We start from the raw sequence: 21,792 nt of genomic DNA, 5'->3' as shown, positions 1-21,792 counted from the left end.
GGTGAAGCACCTGCAAGAGGCATCTGAGACCCTTTCTTTTGCCAGCCAAAACACAGGGTGCAGGAACAAGGGGAAGGAAACCTGTTCCACCCTGTGACAAGGAGTGGCAGAATATGGTCCAGAATGAGAGAAATGTTCATTTCACACTTTTACATTCTTGAAAAATCAATAACAATTGTGCTGAGAGAGAACAAGCCAATTATGTTCTATCATCTCCCCTTTTTATTATTCTAAAAGCAACTAAAGTGTGTTGATTCTCCATTTGACATCTGGTTTTAAAAAAAACCAAGACAGTTACAGAAGGCAGAAAAATGAGCCTCCTTTGCATTGCTCAGTGTCTGGGTGGGGGCAAATGCAAACTGGGCTAGAGCCAAGAATGCATCTTCTTGGGCTCTAAACATTATATCCTATCTTGTTAAAAAGAAGAGAAGCAAGGAAGCCATTTCAAATTAGCAACAGGGATGCTTAGGTCATCTTTGTATATTAAGCAAACTATGATTTTATACAATATTTAACAGATAATTCATGGTGTAAACCTGCTATAAAGATGAGGGGGGTGATATGGAGTGCAACTTTTGTGGAAGTAGCACTAAATACAGTGTTATGTTAAAGAAAAAGAAACACTAAAATGAGCACCCTTCTTTTCATGTTCCTGACTGCACTAGCCAACAACAACTCATGTATGAGAAGCAAAATGTTTCTATTCCTCCTTTCCTCTAGCCTCTCAGTCATAGCACACTGCATAGTGGGGGCACTAAAGACAAAGCATAAAAGAAACAGATATAACTAAAATATAAAAAGAAGCTTCAAAAAGTCTACAGTCTTTGCAGAGACTTATTTTATTATGAATCAAATTGCCCAGGATCATTGGGGTGAAACCCTCCTAGCCATTTTTGGAGAGGACGTTGAATGATACAGTGAAAAAGCAGAGATGTGGTTTAGATAAAGGCTTGGGACACTAACAATGTGATTAGTTTGAATTTGGGCCTCCTTAGTAGCAGTTAAAAGCCATTATCAAATATCTGTTTGATAGCTTATAAGAAACGAGTCAGTGGTCTCAGTCTTTCACATGACAAGATCCATCATTACAATGAGCATTATTTGGCAGCTTTGATTTTTAATTATTTGTGTGAATCTAATGCTGGCAAAGTGTGCTTGGATAGGAGTAACTTCCATTAGCTTGAATAGGTATGACACTTATCTTGTGAAGGAAGAATAAAACCTCAGATTATTAAAATCCCTAATATCCACAGAACAGGTACATACAAATATTGGCATTGCACTTTCCTCCACTTCTGCACTAACATGGCTCAACTCTGACCACAAAGTACAACCTCTAGTGATGAAGGGTAATTTAGGTTCCCTTGTCCACTCAATATTTGATCTCCAATAAGAATGCCAGCATGACAACTGATACCTTTGTTGAATTGGGTATGCAAAGTGAACAACACTTTTCCCCCTTAGAGATGGAGGGTGAAATCCTGGCTCCACTGAATCAATAGTAAAATTACCATTGATTTCAATGGGGCCAGGTTTCACCCAGACCCAACCTCCACATCAGGATTGGGGCAGGAAAGCACACACTATCACTGTCTGTACTGTACTATAGCCAATCTCTTGAGAGAGGTCTCTCAGGCTTTCACTCCAGTGCATTCTTTAAGAAGGTGCTAATAAATCTTGAAAAAGACTCCTCTTTAATAGTAAAACCAGAGAATGTTAATAGTGCTCTTTTCCAACCATTATTGATTTTGTAACAATAAAACCTTAAAAATAATAAAACCTTGTGACTACATCAGCTTTTTCATAGTCTTGGAACCTACTGGGGACAAATTTTTGTTCCCAAAAGTGGAGGAAGTAACCAGGGGACAACTATTTTAGACTTGATTCTGACCAACAGGGAGGAATTAGTTGTGAATGTGAAGGTGGAAGGCAATTTGGGTGAAAGTGATCATGAAATGACATATTTCATCATTCTAAGGAAAGGTTAAGTGCAAGCAGCAGAATAAGGCCAATGGACTGCAAAAAAGAGGACTTTAGCAAAGTTAGAGAAATCTACCTAGCACTAGGTGCCACATTATAGGATGCCACATTATAGGAAATATGTGGACAAATTGGAGAGAATCCAGAGGGGAAGGAAAAAATGAACACAGGTTTAGACTATCTGACCTATGAGGAAAGGTCAAAAAAATGGAAATGTTTAGTCTTGAGAAAAGACCTGATAGGGAAGGTTGACCAATTGTTCTACATGGCCACAGAAAATAGCACAAGAAGCAATCGGTTTAATCTTCAGCAAGGGAGATTTAGATTACATGTTAGGGGAAACTTTCTAACTATGAGGGTAGTTAAGCTCTGGAGTAGGCTTCCAAGGGAGGTGTGGAATCTCTATCACTTGACATTTCTAATAACAGGTTGGACAAACACCTGTCACAGATGGTCTAAGTTTACTTGGTCTTGCCCCAGCACGGGGGGTTGGACTTGATGATTTCTCAAGGTCCCTTCCAGCTCTACATGTCTATATTCTTGGTATATTTATCTGGAACACTCTTCTACCATATAAAGCATCATTATATATTTATGTCCACTTCCTAAATAAAAAACAACATTCTGGATATACATCCTCTTTTCAGAAATAGCAAAATTATTATATCTTTATTTCTTATCCTCCTGACTTGTTTTATAAATTTGCAATAATTTTTATGCATAGCCTTTAGCTCAGGACTGGGCTATATTACCAAAATCAAAACAATTTTTTTTCAGAATAACTTTTTAAAACAAATATAATTAGCAATAATCAATACCTTGGTCACCAATCTCAGGCAGAAGGATAGAGCTAAGGAAATAATTTGGAGTAAATTATTTGCTCCATTAATTTTGATTTGTTTTCTATTTGTGAATCATCTGCAAATAGATCTTGCAATTTTCATGTGTATTCATCTCAAAATTATTTACCCATTTCTTTAGAAAATATTTTTTGGCATGCAACTCATTTGTGAATTGTGAGTTTCCACTGTTTGAGTGAGTCACATAAATCTTGGATGAAATGCTGGTGGTAATGAAATCATGGCAAAATCTACATAAACTTCAATGAAAATAGGATTTCATCCATTGTGTGTTGTTTCTGTTCCCTGATTAGATGCAATTAATGACCATATTGAAATGCAAATTGTTAATATTAAAACTAAATATACAATTCAAAGTTCACATTGTGATAATACAAAGTTTGATCCAAAGTCCACTGGAAAGACCTCCAGTGAGTTCAATGTTTTTTGGATCAGCTCTCTACCATGAAACAAACAATACTTCATGCCTTGGCTTACTTAACTAACTAGTAAAAAGAAAAGGAAATGCAGTGGAAATGCAACCGATGAAGTGAGCTGTAGCTCACGAAAGCTTATGCTCAAATAAATTTGTTAGTCTCTAAAGTGCCACAAGTCCTCCTTTTCTTTTTGCGAATACAGACTAACATGGCTGCTACTCTGAAACCTGTCATTATTAGAGACTAATGTAGCCCAAGTTGAATTATATACCTGCAATTGCAGTAGGATATGCAATTCACATCATGTTAGTTACAGAAATCAGGTGGTATTGTCTCTGTTCTCTTCAGATACACCTGACCTTTAAAATTTACTTTTTGCGAATATTCACATTAGTAAAGTTTGAGTGCTCCAGCGTTCATAGCAAGTGAACACAAATAGATAGCAAACATGAAAGAGTCATTGTACTAGTAGGCAGGGCACTGTGGGTGACCTACTCTGTTAAGGGATTTCATAGAACCCTGCATAAAGCTGCTGGTGCTCTGCTGACTCACTTCGGCAGTTTCAACTAGTAACCACATGGGTTAGAAGGAGGAGCTGGAACAGATCTCTGGGGGTGAAATGTTGGGGAGCAGAGACAGAGAAGGTTCTGGAGGAAAATCCCAGAGACAAGGTGGAAGCTTAGACAGAGATTTATGCTGTCTTGTAGTTCTTGAGTTACCAATAACACCCAACCCCAGGGGTGAAGGGGTAGTTTTGGAAACTAAGGGCCAGATTTACAAAAGTATTTAGGCTCCTAAAGACGCAGACTGGAGCTTAGTGGGATTTCCAAAAGTGGCTAAGGAGGTTAGGCATCTATCTCCCATTGACTCCCATGGCAGTTTACTTGACAGATTAATTTGAGATATGTTGACACCTAACTTCTAAATGCCTTTGTAACTGTGACCCTAAGGACGTTTTCCAGAGTCTATTGAGAGTCTGAGTGATCTGTCAAGGATGAGGCAAGGACTCAGGGCATATGAGCAATCCAACCAAGCTATCTTCATTCCTCCGAGCACAAGTAGTCCCCTAGACTACATATTATATATTTAAAGCTAGCACATACTTAACCGTTTTGCTGGATCAGGGCCATGAAGAAACATAAAAAAATCAAAATTTGCTTTTAAGTTTGAAATAAATATTTGCATCTCTCATATACACACACTTTACTTAACTTTAACCAAGTATCGAATCAGCATGGAGACTAAAGTACCTTTTATCACCAGTTCAAACTTGAGGAACACTGATGAAAGTCTGCTCTGCTGTTAGTCTATTCTTTTGTAGCTAAACAGTGGAGGAGATAATCTGGCACCTTTCATGAGCAACAAATTCACTGAATTACAAAAAACTATTTCATTAAGCTATCTTTTCTCACTATATTTTTTACTACATTTCCCACAAAAAGTAAAATCATTCAAAAAGTGTGAATATAGCCTGAAATCCTGTCACCCTCTGTGACACCAGGAGACAACGGATATGCATGCATATTTATATATGGGTTTGTGGGATTTGGGTTTTGTTTGGCTTTTTTTGTTTTTTGAGTTTTTTAGGAATCTTCAAAGATCTAAACACATTCCCATCTAACATCCTAAATATTATTTATTGCTTTCTATGGGACAAATTGTGCTGTGATTTATCCTTGTGTAAATCCACAGTAACTCTATTGACTTTCCATGAGTAAAGGGGAGGATAACTTGCCCAGCGTGGTCTAACTGTAAGTGCCCAAAATGATAAGATTACATTCAACCAGTGGTAAAAACAAATACATATATATTGATACAAGATTCAACTATTACCTCTATTTTATTATTTATTTCCAGCAGTGCCCATAATGTGTGGGGTACTTTCCATACAAAGAAGAAGTCATAATCCCTACCTCGTGGAACAGATTTCCAGTTCAGTAAAACACTTACTGTTTGATGAGTTTTTCTTGTCTTTACTCTGTATAACATCCTTCAGCTGGTCTGGATCATAAAACAAATATATTTAATATAACCCACCTCTACTTCAGAAGGGATAAAAAAGTGTGAATTCTGCATGAATACTTTAAAGACTAGGAACTACAGATGAAAGCCTTTTTCACCTGCCTAAGGTAGACTGAGTAACATTTGGGAAGCCTAAAGCTCTATGCACTTGAAAAAACAGCAACCAGACACTGCCAAGCCAATTTAAATATCGAGTTCTAGCCTATGACATATTGTAAACCATAACAGGAATTGGCACCTCATCCATTGCCAAAATCTTGTTTAAATATTATTTTAAACAGAAAAGACACATAGAACAAGATACCTCACTAGAGTTAAACAAAGGAATACATACAAAATCATAAAAGTTACTACTATTCAGAAGAATTTTCTGTTTGTGATTCAACATGAGAACCATACTCTCTATCTCAATGAGATGTATGAAAGACGCTGCAATGGAGAAGAGTGATTTGTTGCCACAGATTTTCCCTTTAAAAATATTAACAAACTCTTTGCAATGGGGATTGATCCTGCTTTGAGCAGGGGGTTGAACTAGATGACCTCCTGAGGTCCCTTCCAACTCGATATTCTATGATTCTATGAGTCTACCTTTGCACATGGAACTGAACCTTGGAAATCATGATTGTATGCAACCCCCATAGTCTTCAATGACAGCTGTGGATGCTCAGCACCTCTCATAGTGAGGCAACAGATACTATAGTGATGGGGTATGTGAGAACAAAAATCTTACAGGCTGAGTCTCTTCTCACTTTACACCCATTTTACACTGGTGTAATTCCACTAGGCCTGATTCTCCACCAGGTTACTTCTGTTTTCCACCACAAAATCTACACCAATGTAAAACTGGTGCAACAGTGGAAAATCAGGCCTAGTGTTTACAGGGCAATTACTCCCAACTTACACTGGTGTGAGAAAAGAATCAGGCATGTGATGTTCCCCTTTGAGGAACTGGCAAAAATTCCACGAATTCCAGGATGAACAATTTTGACCTAGGACCAGATTGTAGAGCCAGTGAGGTCATTTGGAACTTTGCCATTGATTTCAATAGGCGCGGGATCAGACCTTTCATGTAAAAGAGAATTGAGGTCCAAAAGTTTCTCATTCAAAACACTCTCAGGCACATATAGACCATTCTAGCAATGGAATGGGGCTGTAGTATAAGTGAGGATCCAGTCCCACATTACATGTAAGTTCCATTCATGTATCTTGCTTTTATCTTTAGGTATTCTTCTTTCTGTAAAAACTAAAGAGCTTTCAGAAGAAAAAAAATAGGTGCAGAAAAAGTCAGCATGAAGTTGCAATGTTAAGTCTGGTCATGACTCATACTGTTAGCAACATCTAACACTGACCCCATTACCAACGGATCAATATAATCAAAATTGCTATTCTGAAGTATGTTATTTGTCACTGTTAACAAGAAAAACGTTAACGGTGTTCAGAGTGGGAAGAAACAAGCTAAGGGTTTTATCATATGCTGCTTTTAGCCCTGGGGCTGAGGAGCCATGTACAAGATGGGGTATATATAACAAAGTAAGGGATGGACATTGCCAAACATCACACTGAATCACAGCCTCAATACTATTTCTCTTCCTAATTGTTTTGTTCCTTCCTTTCAGATTTTATTTCTGTTAAACTTCTGTTTCATTCTTTCCATCTTGTTTCTTGTTATTGTGAAGCTGTTCTTTCCATCTTGTTTCTTGTTATTGTGAAACAGTAAAATAGTTTAGGGTAGGTGAAATGCTGGGGCAAGGGGGAAATAGACGCCTACGAGCTGTTTCTCACTTTGAACATCCAGCATTAGAGAGACAGATGTTATCTGGGTGCCTCCTTCTCCATCTGCATTCAGTGTATGAACTTGAGATATCTGTTCTCACAAGTGGGACTGGGAGAAATGTCAACCGTGCTAATCAGGAGAAACAAATAGCTCAGCCTGAGTCATAGTTAGACCTGCCAAACTTCAGGGAATCAGGTCTCCAGATTCTAAAATCCTAGGATCGCTGGCGACGACAGCGTCATGGTTGGCAGACGTGCCACAGTGGCAGATGCTGCAACTCTGAAAGTGACATTGAATAGATGGGAGTGGAAAAAAATTGAGAGAGGAAGGCTGTCAGGGTTGAGACAGTGGATGGAGACCTGGAGATGGGGGTTCAGTGCCTAGCTCCACCAGTTTCCCTTTCGGAGGTTGGGCAAGTCACCGATTCCTTCTGTAGCTCTATTCCCATCTTTGTCCTATTTTTTCCCCTTTCTGTCTAGGTTTTAAGCAACTTGTGGCATGGCCTGTCTCCCTATGTGTTTTTACAGTGTCTAGCACTAATTAATAAATAATGCTAATGAGGAATAGAGAGATGGGTCATATCTAGAAAGGCTGCAAAGAGGACGTCTTTGACTTCAATGCAGCTATACTGATTTATGCCCCCAAACACAGCTTTATTTTAACTCAGCCCAAAACTTCTTTATACAATGACACTCCTTCTAAAGGGTATTTACATGAGCATTTTTTAAAGAGTGGTGGTTGGGGTCAATCCCCATAATACTTTCCCGAAATTACATTACAAACTAACTGAAAAAAAAATACCAAACAAAACACTCCACTCTGTACACTTGGAGAGAGTATAAGAGAACAAATAGGTGACAGTTGTTAGTCATGTTGCTTAATGCACTATTTCCTGACACTAAGACAAAAGCAGTAGAACCATAAAGTTGAAGTACAGCCTTACTATTGTGCGTTAGCAAATTGCATATTTGTGAGCTGAAGGTGCTGCCAAGATCAACCCCGAAGTGCTGAGACAGTGAAAGGCAACAACAGCAAATATTTTAATCCAGCCAAACCCTTGAAAGAGGTATGTCTTCCATCTTCTGCGAGATTATGGAAAGAGATGAATATACATTTCTCTGAACTGAAACACTTGCTCTCTTATGCTCTCCTAAGCACCCTCATCCTAAGCACTTTCTTCTCAGCTCTGCCTGTTTCTCTCATCTCAGCCAAGCAATTAGCAGCAGCAGTACAACCACTAAACAGAAAACAGAAGAAGCCACAACCCAGCATCAAGAAGTGACCTTCCACTGCTTTTGCAACATGTCATCGAGACTTCAACATCACTGGGGAGATGGGGTTTGTAAAGCTCTGCCAAAGATTAGATTTCAATTGGTTCTTGAAATTACTTTAAGGGGATATGAAAACACTACTGTGATTAAGGTATTAACAACTTCTTCTGTTAAACACGAGAAGATTGTGTACTCCTGGGAAGAAGACATAAGGTAACCTTAGTAAACAGAGAGAAATAGTAAGCTATAATTTTTATTTCAGATTCTCAGTTTTCATTAATTTGCTTATTATGGAACCACTCTTTAAAATGAGCTGGTGGGTTTAAAAAGAAATATTGTCATTTTATGAGTAACTATTGAATGGCTTCTTTTAAGTTACTGATTTAAATACTTTCTTCAATTTCATAGGACTTAGGTAAAATGACTTACCTCTGCCCATTCATAAACTGTTTAGGTAATCAATGATACTGAAAACAGGACTCAACAACTCTTAAAAGACATTCCCTTGTCTTTTTGTAAACTGTTTACTTATCTATGATACACTAAGACAGGACTCACTACTTACTGAGGAATTATATGCTTTGCTCTCAGTTTACGTACAGAAGAACATCCCCACCAAGCCAGACCAATCTTAGGCCTTGTCTGCTTACAGTGCTGAAAGTTTCTTCGCTCAGGGGCGTGAAAAACACCCCCCCCCCAAGTGATGCAAGTTTCAGTACTGTGAAGTGGCAGTGTAGACAGCGCTATTCCCCTCACAGAGGTGGTTTTATTACAGCTCTGGGAGAGCTCTCCCCCACCACTGGAGCTGTGACTACACAGCCATGGTAAAGCGCTACCACAGCAGTGCTTTAATGTTAGCTGTGTAGACATAACTTCTATGGCCTTGTCTACACTGGCAAGTTGCTGGGCAGTAAAGCAGCTTTCTGCACTGTAACTCCCGAGGTGCACACACTGCCACGCCATTTAGTGCACAGAAACTGAGCAGTTGCAGAGCTGTAAAAAAAAAAACCACCCCGACACGAGGCGTAGAGCTTTCTGTGCCAGGGCTACAGCGCCGCAGTGCCGGTGTAGACGCCGGGGTTGATTACAGCGCTGCAATTGGCCTCCGGGAGGTGTCCCACAATGCCTGTTCTCGCCTCTCCGGTTATCAGATTGAATTCTACTGCCCTGCCCTCAAGTGACCAACCGTCATCCCCACCCCGTACATTACTTTAGAATTTTGAAAGTCCCCTTCCTGTTTGCTCAGTGATGCGTGCAGTGGTCTCAGCACATCTTTCCATGTGGCTATGCCTGCTCCACGCACCAGGCGATCCCCCGCTTGGAGCAATGCTGAGCTGCTGGACCTCATCAGCATTTGGGGAGAAGAGGCTGTGCAGTCCCAGCTGCGCTCCAGCTGTAGGAATTATGATATGTATGGACAGATTTCACTATGCATGACAGAAAGGGGTGATGACTGGGACACACTGCAGTGCAGGGTCAAAGTGAAGGAGCTGCGGAACGCCTACCACAAGGCATGGAAGGTAAACTGCCACTCTGGTGCTGCACCCATGAGCTGCCAGTTCTACAAAAAGCTGGACACAATACTTGGTAGTGACCTCACCTCCACTGCAAAGGCCACTGTGGATACTTTGGTGGCTCGCGTGCCAGTCGAGAGTGGACCGAGCCAGGAGGAGGAAATCTTGGACAAGGATGTGGAGTGGGAGGGGACCCAGAGGCACAGGATGACTTAGAGGTCAGAGATACATGCAGCCAGGAGCTTTTCTCTACCCCAGAGGAGGCTAGCCAGTCACAGCTTTCGGAGCTTGGAGAAGCACAAACAGGAGAGGAGGCCCCTGATAAGTGGCTTTGATTTTGGGAATCTCTGAAGCGAGTTTTGGGGGGCAGGAGGGTTGCAGAAAGCAGGCTTGTGTCTGTATGATGCACGTACCACCACATGCCTAGTCTGAGCAGCGGAACAGGGTGTTGATTGACTCCCTCACTTCACGGGAATCTGCCCCAGAGATCTCCACCAAACTTTCATGGAGATACTGGGCAAACTGATGCCACAGGTTCTTTGCCAGAGCTGCTTTGTTTCTTGACCCATTAAGGGTAACTTTCCCAGGCCACTCTGCCATCACTGGTGTGTGTGGGGGGAACCATTGCTGCACACAGGCGAGCCGCATAAGGGCCAGGGAGGAAGCCGCAGTCTTGGAGAAGACCCGTCCTTGATTCCCTGCTCTCCCTCAGAAGCGAGACATCTTCCATAATGATCACATTCTGTGGAAAGTGTGGGGACAGAAATGATTATCAGCCCCCACGCCAAGTGCTGGCTCTCCCCAAGAGCCACATGCCCAGTGTACAAAAGGGTCCAGGAACACTGATTTACTCTGCAGCTACTCACCATTTTGGGGGTCTTGTGGCTCTCATGTGCTTGCCTAGGGTCAGCCAGTTAGTGACAGGTGTGTGAGTACTGGCTGGGTTTTAAATCACTGAATCAGTGTTGTCTGTGTTGCAAACAATACTGCTTCTGTAAAACGTTGCATTTAAACTTCAAAGAGATGACCTTGGGAGCCCAGCCTCCCTCTTTGTTATTGCCGGATGAACAGCTGTGAAGAATTAGAAAGTGGCCACGAAGAACTAAAGACAACTTTCTGCATAATGTCATGATGCACTCTGTGGCTGAAAAACAAGAACTAAATGAGTGGCAGGACAGCGAGAAGAGGGATCGAAAGGAGAACATGGCACACCAGAACGAAGCCACGGAGAGGCTCTTAAACGATATGGAGCACCAAGCGGACACACTCCAGGCACTACTAGCACTGCAAACTGAGCAGCTCTACGCCCGCCCTCCCGTGCAGCTGCTGTCACAAAACTCCTTCCTATGTGCCCCCCAGACACCGCCAACACACTCTTAGCAACCTCCTGGCTCCAGTCTGTACCCACTGCATTCCACTCCTGCTCCATCGCAGTCCAGCCCTGTGGACTCCCAGTACCCCCTGTACTCAACACCCGTTCCTCTGCAATTTCGCCCTGATGAAGTACAGTACCCATTGCACTGTACTCCAGACGACAAGGTTGCATATGATACCTGGCCATACACAAATCTTTAACTGTCCTGGAACCCCACCTCCTCCTGGGACCCTCCCTTCCCCCTACCCCACAGTGCTGATGTGGTTTTTTGTTTGTCTCTCTCCTCCAGTTGTTGTTTTTAAATAAAAGAATTGTTTTGGTTTAAAAGCAATCTTTATTCCATTAATTGAAAGCAAACAGCATTGCAAAGCAACAGCAAATTTTCTTAAACCTTCATAGTGCATCGTCTGCACCAATCACGATCACCTCCTAGCATTACAAGCACTTCACTCCCAAGCATAGCAATAAATATTACTGGCTTTCAGCTTCAAATTGCTGCCTCAAAGTGTCCCTGATTCTTAGGGGCCCGTGCTGCGCCCCTCTAATAGCCCTGGTCTCTGGCTGTTCAAATTCAGCACCTTTCTGGACCATCCTGCGTTAATCTCTGTGAAATGCCCACGGTGATCCACAAGTGCCTGGAGAAGGTTAGAGAAATACCCCTTCCAATTAACGTAATTGGAGGCTAGGTGGGCTGGTGCCAGAATTGGAATATATGTGCCATCTATCACCCCTCCACAGTTAGGGAAGGCCATTTGTGCAAAGCCATCCACAATGTCACGCACGTTGCCCAAAGTCACAGTCTTTCGGAGCAGGATGCAATTAATGGCCCTGCACACTTCTGTCAACATGTATCCAACAGTCAACTTTCCCACTCCAAACTGGTTAGCGACCGATCGATAGCAGTCTGGAGTAGCCAGCTTCCACAGTTCAATCACCATGTGCTTCTCCAGTGACAGGGCAGCTCTCATTCTTGTGTCCTTGCACCACAGGGCTGGGCAAGCTCATCACACAGTCCCATGAATGTGGCTTTCCTCATCCAAAAGTTCAGCAGCCACTGCTCATCATCCCAGACATGCATGACAATGTGATCCCACCACTCAGTGCTTGTCTCCTGAGCTCAAAAGCAGGGTTCCACTGTGGTCAGCACCTCTGTGAATGACACAAGCAATCTTGTGTTGTAGCTAATATGTGTGGCAAGATCAATGTCGCGCTCCTCTTGCGTTTGTAGTTTAAGGAATAACTCCACTGCCACTCATGACATGTTAGTGAGAGTGAGCAGCATATTGGTCCACAGTGCAGGATCTATTCCTGCAGACCGAAAAGGCAGAGTACGCAGTACATAAACCATTGAAAGATGGCGCCAAATGCAGATGGAAGCTGTCATAAATATGAAGGGAAGGGTAACCACCTTTCTATATACAGTGCTATAAAATCCCTCCTGGCCAGAGGCAAAGTCCTTTTACCTGTAAAGGGTTAAGAAGCTCAGGTAACCTGGCTGGCACCTGACCCAAAATGACCAATGAGGGGACAAGATACTTTCAAATCTGGAGGGGGGGAAGGCTTTTGTCTGTCTGTGTGATACCTTTGCCAGGAACAGATCAAGGATGCAAGCCCTCCAACTCCTGTAAAGTTAGTAAATAATCTAGCTAGAAAATGCATTAGGTTTTCTTTGTTTTGATTTGTGAAATTCGCTGTGCTGGAGGAAATGTGTATTCCTGTTTTTGTGTCTTTTTGTAACTTAAGGTTTTGCCTAGAGGGATTCTCTATGTTTTGAATCTACCTGCCTGTAAGATTATCTTCCATTCTGATCTTACAGAGTTGTTCTCTTATCTTTTTTTGTTCTTCTAACAAAGTTCTGTTTTTTAAGAATCTGATTGGGTTTTTGGGGTGTTAAAAATCCAAGACTGGTCTGTGCTCATCTTGTTTATTCTCAAGCCTCCCCAGGAAAGGGGATGTAAGGGCTTGGGGGGATATTTTGGGGAAATAGGAACTCCAGGTGGTCCTTTTCCTGTTCCTTCATGCGGGTCCCCACATCTGTACCCTAGAGTTCAGAGTGGGGAAGGAACCCTGACAGAAGCACAGGGATTCCTGGGATGCGAAGCAATGCTGGGGCATTGGAACAGGACCCAGGGTGCCCCGCGACACCCTCTGCCTTCCCTGTTAGCAGCAGAAGAGGAAGAGATGCTCTGTGGGATAGCTGCCTAGAGTGCACCGCTCTGAATACCAGTGCAAGTGCCACAAGTGTGAACACGCTATTGCACAGGCAGTTGACAGTGTGAACACACAACAGTGGTTTCGCTTCAGCGCTCTCTGAGCGGTGCTGTAACTGCTGACGCTGTAACTCTGCCAGTGTAGACATATCCTATGAAAGCTCTCCATGGAGAGATGTACAGAAAAGACTGTAGCTGAAGTAACTATTGTTTACTGCTTGCTTCTGTTGTGATTTTATTTTGTTTTTGTCTTTTTTTATTAATAGTCAATTTATAATTGTGGGTCTTTTGCTTGTCTTTAATTTTGGTATTCCCTAATGTGTCGTAAGAACCCCAGGTTACTAAAATTTGGGGTTTTTCCCCCATGAATTGATGTTAAGGCTATTAAGTTGTGATTTGCCATGTCTTGTTTCTCTAGAGTATATATTTTTAGTAATTTTGGAAAGAAAGTTACTTTCTCACCCATAACTGAATGAGATGAAGGTTTCTAACCATCAGAGGAGTGAAGTTTTGGAATAACCTTCCAAGGGAAGCAGTGGGGGCAAAAGACCTATCTGGCTTTAAGATTAAACTCGATAAGTTTATGGAGGAAATGGTATGATGTGATAACATGATTTTGGCAATTAATTGATCTTTAAATATTCATGGTAAATAGGCCCAATGGCCTGTGATGGGATGTTAGATGGGGTGGGATCTGAGTTACTACAGAAAATTCTTTCCTGGGTATCTGGCTAGTGAATCTTGCCCATGTGCCCATATGCTTAGGGTTTCGCTGATCGCCATATTTGGGGTCGGGAAGGAATTTTCCTCCAGCGCAGATTGGAAGAGGCCCTGGAGGTTTTTCGCTTTCCTCTGTAGCATGGGGCATGGGTCACTTGCTGGAGGATTCTCTGCTCCTTGAAGTCTTTAAACCACAATTTGAGGACTTCAATAGCTCAGACATAGGTGAGAGGTTTTTCGCAGGAGTGGGTGGGTGAGATTCTGTGGCCTGCGTTGTGCAGGAGGTCAGACTAGATGATCATAATGGTCCCTTCTGACCTTAATATCTATGAATCTATGAGACAAAGGTACTGTGGAAAAAAATATTAAACCTGATTTCATTCTCTGATGAATTACAAGTTTGGTTGATAAAAGTAACTAAGTAGATGTACTATGCTTAGACTTTTGTAAGCTGTGTGATTTAGTACTTCACAACATTCTGATTCAAACTTTAGCACTATACAATACTGATAAAAGACATGCTAAATAGACAAAAAATTGACTAACTACCAGATCTCAAAAAGTAGTCGTCGAGAGGGAATCATCAGCAAATGGAGGTGTTTGTGGGGGTGGGGGGGGATTCTGCTATGCCCAGTTCAACAGTATAATCAATTATCTGCAAGGAAATATAAAGACACTGGTTATAAAATTTGAAAATGACACAGACTGGAGGAATGGTAAATAAGAATGAGAGATAGTGTAGCTGTAGATAGCTATCTGGGCCACTTCAATTCAAACAAAATGTATTTTAATACAGCCAAATGTGAAGTTATACATGTAGGAACAAGGAATGCCGGCCATACCTACATACTAGGGGAATGTGTCCTGGAACAAGGTGAGTCTGAACAGGATGTAGGGGTCATAATGGACAAGCAACGCAATGTGAGCCCCCAGTGTGATGCTATCACAAAAAAAAAAAGAAAAAAGAAAACAAAAAACCACCCTAATGTGGTCATTGGAGGTACAAATAGGAGTAATGAGCAGGAATAGCAAGGTGATTTTACTTCTGTATATGGAAATGGCATGACCAATACTAGACTGCTGCATTTAGTTCTGGTGTCCACAGTGTAAAAAGCATATTGAAAACCTGGAGCTGGTACAGAAAGGACCACAAACACGACTTGAGGACTGGCGAAAATGCTTTACAGTGAGAGACTTAATGAGCTTGATCTGTTTAGATTAGTAAAAAGGAGATTGCAAGGTGACTCAAACACAGTACCTTCACAGGGAAAAAACACTGGCTACTAAAATGGTTTTAATCTGACGGAGAAAGCCATCACAAGAACAAATGGCTAGAAGCTGAAACCAGACAAATTCAAATTAGAAATAAGTCATGATTTTTTAACAATGAGGATTATTAAACATTGGGGGGAAATTACCAAGGAAGTAGTGTATTCTCCATCTCTTGATGTCTTCAGATAAAGACTGGATGCTCTTCTGTAAAATGTGCTTTATCCAAACATAAATTATGCTTTAATCAAACACAAGCTCCATATTGTCAGGAATGAGGATTTGCAGCTGCACCTGCCCAGTCTCTGGGAAGCTGTGAGCGCAGCTGTGAGCGCAGCTGAACCACAGCCGGGCCATCTGATTGACCACTCCACCTGTTTGGCCAAGGAAGTCAGCAAGCCTGAGCTTCAGCTCAACAGAAACAACTGATCTTCAGCTATTCAATGCACATGGCTACAGCTGTGATCTCTCCTGTGCCTACCCTGCTACTAGCCTTGTTCCCAACCTTACACCTGTTCCATTTCACTGCTTGGTTCCTGGCCCTTGGCTCTGATTCCTGGTCCCTGATTCTAAAGCTCTAACTGCCTCTGCTCTGACCACTTATGTACCAGTTCCATCACTATACAAGGGTAACTGTGAAATGTAAGGACTTTTGAAGTCAGACTAGGTCAGTGGTTCTCAAACTGTGGGTCAGGACCCCAAAGTGGGTTGCAACCCTGTTTTAAAGGGGTCTCCAGGCTGGCTTAGACTTGATGGGGCCTGGAGCCAAAGTCTAAGCCCCACCTACTGGGGCCGAAGCCTGAGCCCCACCTCCCAGGGCCAAAGCCAAAACCAAAACCTAAGGGCTTCAGCCCTGGGTGGCGGGCTCAGGTTACAGGCCTCCTGTCTCTAGCTGAAGCCCTTGGGCTTTGGCTTTGGGCCCGCCCTCTGCCAGGAGTGCCGGGGCTCGGGCTTTGGCTTTGACCCCCACCTGGGGCAGCGGGGCTTGGACGGGCTCAGGCTTCGGTCCCCCCTGTTGGGGTCATGTAGTAATTTTTGTGTCAGAAGGGGGTCACAGTGCAATGAAGTTTGAGAACCTCTGGACTAGATGACCTAATGGTCCCTTCTGGCTTTAAACTCCATGAATCTAATCTATGAAAGTAATTGAAGACTGTTTCATAATGCATCTGCCCTAAAATCTATGAATCTGAGTCTAATTATGAGAGGGAGTTAAAATAAAAAATACCACTACCACCTTTGTACAGCAGGAAAAAAAAAGGAAACAAAGCAAAAACTTATCTTAGCAATCAACATTATTGGAAAGTATCTGGAAACACATGGAGAGAATTCTACTTGTGGTTTATTCTTTATGAGAAATAATTCTCTCTGTGACTAAGCCTGAGGGGAAAACTGCAAAAAAAAACTGAAAAAGTTCCCTTCTGCACATGCACAGTTGTGGCATCTCCTGAGATGTTAGCAGCCTAATGAAGACCTGCATCTTTCTGGGAAGTCACTAGGGTACTGAGTGAACAGCACGTTCTCCTGGCCTGACTTGACTGGGGGTTCAGCAGGAAAAAGAGTTGATCTTGACTGCTGGGACAATTTAATTAAGGGAACTGCAGGTGACTTATTGAAATACCAACCTCCCCCCATCTTCCCTCACACACATACCTACACCCACAATTAGAGATTGAACTCTCCACAGTTATCTGTAATTTTCTGCATATTCTAAATGATCATGGGGAAGATTCACAGCATAAGCTGATCTGCTGCTGCCTATGCAGAACACAGACCTCAGCCAAACAACAGCATCAGAAAAGACACAAAATCACCCCTCACAGGCTCTGTTCAACTCATTGTTCTAGTTGGGACTTTCAAAGCCTACAAGGGACATTTCAAATGCCAACATTATTAAAAACAGGCAGTTTATCTTTCCTTCTACTACTTATCGTTATTAAAAAAGAAAAACAAGTACAAAAAAATCAGTCGTGGAATATTAAGATTAATAACTTAAATGCTCCAAACTCAGGAAATTAAAATATTATGGGCCTCATAACATTTATTACCTCTCATTGCACATACTGTGCATGTTTAGGTATAAATTTAACAGCTCAAAAGTATTTACAAGTATTCCATGTGCAGCATAGGGGAGGCAAGATTAGGATGTTAAAATGAACTCTGAGAACCTTAGCTTTTTCATTTCCTGATTTTTCCATGTTTAAAGCTGTAGGCTTGGAGTTTCGTTAGCATAGTTTTTGTGTTTAATATCTGTGTGTGTACGTATATAAAGCACACCACATACAGCACTAATAATTAATATTTACTAGCACTTCAACTGCCAATAGTAAAAGCCAAAGAAATAAGCTCTGAGACCCAGGATTCAGGTCACTTCTCAAGGATGATATATCTCAGTCTAATAGGTGGAAGGAAGGCAGAAGATAGCCAGCTGGCTCCAGTGAAATTAAGTCCTCTGTCCCAGCTGGCCAAAAAATAACATTGGTTTTAACTTTAGAAGCTGTTGCCTGCCTGCTTACTAAGAGAAGACCAGAAAAGTTAAGAGCAAAATTCTATGTCCAAATATTTTCCCATTCCATATGGGTTCATCATTATATCTTGTATATAACTATGTTTGCCAGTTTTCAAGTATTGTATGGAGCAATATACTGAATCGGACTGCTCAGCTCTGGTCACTCACTGCATTTCTAACTCAGGTCTCATTATCTTTCTGGCAGCTAGCAAAAAGGGGTGGAAGGTATGTCTGACAATCCTTTTTAAAAGGAACAAAAAAACCTGCTGAGATCACATGTTAGAAATCAGAAGATGGTATCCCTCTTCACCACTTGCAATTTTCTAACCTCAGAAGAACAGATTATGTCATTGGGTTCAATCACGGCCAGTGTACCCTGCAGCAAAATGGACCTGGATTCTGCAAACATTGCTCCTGCTTCTGTGACATCCTAGTGCTGAATTGTGCAGCAGTTTCAAGTATATTGTTAAATGGATATTTTTACTGAATTAACTAATGAAACTGAATAAAACAATCAGTGCAATATTCCTCTTTGCCACCTGCCTTGCAGCAGCTGGTGTAGAGGGCTCAATGAACCCAAATAGTAAAGTATGGCAGATTTTTGTATTGATAATGAATACCTGTTCATAGAAGTTTTACAGATGAAGAAAATAAGACATAGAGTCTTGCCCAAGATCATATAGCAAGTCAGCAGTGAGGCTGGATAGAGAACACAAATTTCTTGACTTCAGTCTTCTGCATAAACCAATTAGCACTATCCCTTCCCTTATGCTTACAATTTAGTGAAAAGAAACATTGGTGCAGTGTAATGATGTTTGGATCCATCTTGATAAAAACCCAGAAGTCATATATTGCTTTGAACTTCATAGATGTGCAGACTAGGGCTGGAAATCTTGAAAACCACAAACTCAAGTGCAATTTCTGTCCGAGTCTGAAATATCCAGCCCTATTCCGCACATCCATGAAGTTCAGAGCAAAATCTGACTTCTGGGTTTTTAGCAAGATGTATCCAAACCTCTGAGCCTCGTTATTACAAAGGGGTTGTCTAGATTATGGAAATTTACACCAATGTAATTACCTCATTACACGGCACCAATGTGAAACTGTGCTTGTGCCTTACTGTCTTACCAGGAGCAGTGTATTAGGGATTTGCACCATAGACAAGCCTCTTTTCATAGCACCTATGAGCTCACTAGGCTCAGCAGTAGTAGGAACTATGCCACTGGACAGTTTCTCTAAATATCATAGAATTCTTCAAGATCCTAATTCCTAGGTCTGATACTGTAACTCTGTAATGTGGAATCCTTCCATCCAGACCAAATATTCCTTCCATGCACAAACCACCCTGTAGCCACTATTACAGATTAGAGTGCTATGGCCTCAGAAGTTGCTGCATAACACCATTCTCCAGTGAACACAAGAGTGGGTGGAGAATGTACACTGTTGCAGATCCACTAGTCACACTCCTACACGTCCAATGGGCTGCCTATTGTATTAATTTAAGAGGAATAAAGTGGCCCAAAGAGTCAAAGGTGTTAATCTGACTCTGTCACAGTCCAACATTAAAGAGCATCAGACAAGTTCTGAGGTTGGGTAAACAGAAATCTTAGCCTGCTTAGTCCCATGGTGCAAACATCATTAAAATTATTTTATTCTTTTATCCTTTTGTTAGAGATATAAAAAAGAAGGAAAAACAGTTAAAGCATTTGAAATATGAGTTACTAAGTAAAGCTTTTATTTTTAACAGCATCCCTTTTTCTTCTTTCCCTTTAGCTGGAAAATGTTTAGAATGACAAGAACAACCTTGTCTGATAGTCTATTAAATATGATAATAACTGTCCTTTTGGGGAAAAGAGAAGAAGTTAGTTGGTGTTAAATTTCTATCACTTTTTCTAGAAAACAAGACACACACAAAAGGGGAAAGAAAAGAACAGAGAAGATAAAAAAAAGCAACTTCCGCCTCTGGTGTTGACTACCACTTGCAGCCTCACTGCTGGAAAACACAGCTCATAGTCTTATTAACCATTCTGAGACCTGGAAAACTTGTACCAGCATTGGGCTTTTCAGGGCACTGCATTTAGCTGCCTTACTCATCACAGGTTTGCAGCAATGTTGCAAAATATGCAGCCTTGGCCAGCTAAGCCAGATTCTTATTAATCAGAAGGAAAAAGGCGAGGGATAGGAAAGAGAAGAAATGAAGGTAGAAAAGGAAGAAGACACATTTGGGGCAGGAGACAGAGATGAAATCTCACATCCTAGGTGAGACTGGCCATGAACAAATTCAGGCTGGAAATTAGAAAGTTTCTCACCATCAGAAGGGTGAGGTTCTGGAACAGCCTCCCACTAGGAGTTTGCTTGGGGGGAGGCGATATAACTTAATTAGCTTTGAAAAAGAGGCAGGACAAATCTATGAGTGCAGCTGCATGATAGGATTGCTTGTGATGGGGGGGGGGGCAGAGCCCAGCAGTCTTGGGGCTCACTTATGGCTTATGTTTTATGTCCCTGAAAGCTCATGCTTCAGGCAGCCACCTGCAGGGTCAAGAAGGAATTTTCCCACCAGCCACAATGTATACGGGGTTGTTGAGTTTTTTTTTATCTTCTTCCTCTGAAGCATCAGGGATTGCAACAGCTGGAGATGGGACAGTGGATGGGGAGGAGCAAGGCTCTGAGGTGGTGCCAAGCATTCATTCTCTCAGGTGATTGGCTGGCTAGTTTTGCTCTTATGCTCAGAGTCTAACTGATCACCGTATGTGGGTTAGGAAGGAATTTCCCCTCGATCAGACTGTCAGTGACCTTGAGCAGGTTTTGCCTTCCTCTGCCACGTGTGGGTGAAGTTCAGTTGCCAGGATTATCTGGCTATAACTCACTTGAGCATTTCCCTGCCACTGCAGGGGCCCTCTGGCACTGGTGCACCTGCTATTCTCTGCCTGTGGCACATAATAGTCTAGTCTGCTTGGACTGTAATACTTAGTCTAATTTTGGTTGTTAGGTTTAGTGTGTGGGTGTTGGAGGCCTGTGATATACAGGTGATCAGAGTACATAATCTGGTGGTCCCTTCTGGCCTTAAACTCAATGACTATGTTTGGGATTTAGCCAGAGCCAGTGGAGGTGGCATACATATGCGTCCCTTTTTCGGGCCTGGTCTGGTCAGGACATCTTTTAGGATTAAGAGGAAGATGGTCCAGCATCCCACAAGACATTGAGGGTGGAAGTCATGATTATAACCCTCAGTGTATCTGCTTTTTCTGTCAATTTTTCCCCCCCAATTTTTTTAAATATTCCCAAGAGGGAGTGTTGATCAGAACAGCCCATTTTTTTATTATTTTGTTGTTCACTAAAAGGCCTAATTTTTAATACACCAATTGCAGTTCATTGAGTTTCAGTCTTACACTGTTTTTGTTTACCAGGCATGATTTTAGCAGTCTTTAGTTATTTTAGTAGTCCTTTCTGTTTGGACTATTTCACTTGTTCTGGTGGTTTGTTGTTTTGGGTTTTTTTATTTTTATTTTTTTGGCACATTTGCCCATCAACATTTGTTATGACAGTTTACTGTGACATTTTATGAACTTTTACTCACTTTTCACACATAAGCTCACAGAGTGCATTTGTAGAACCAATGATCACAACATACCCCAAACTGAAAATCTCCCATCTTGTTGCTGTGGATCAGGAGCATAGCTCTGCAATGTGTAGGGAGTTTGGCCTCCTATACAGATGCTGTATGCATCCTACCCCTCTACCCCAACCAAACTGTGCTGGGTTCACTGCCATTTGAGCCATAAACAGCTTCAGAGTGACTGTAGGAAAGGAGGCCTTAATTATTTAAACTCTCTCACTAGTCTGGCCATAGTCCCAATGGTGAACTCTATTGCCCC

Source organism: Natator depressus, chromosome 2 (genome assembly GCF_965152275.1).
Source record: "Natator depressus isolate rNatDep1 chromosome 2, rNatDep2.hap1, whole genome shotgun sequence".
In the NCBI taxonomy this organism is placed as follows: Eukaryota; Metazoa; Chordata; order Testudines; family Cheloniidae; genus Natator; species Natator depressus.
This window is presented reverse-complemented; position numbering follows the sequence as displayed.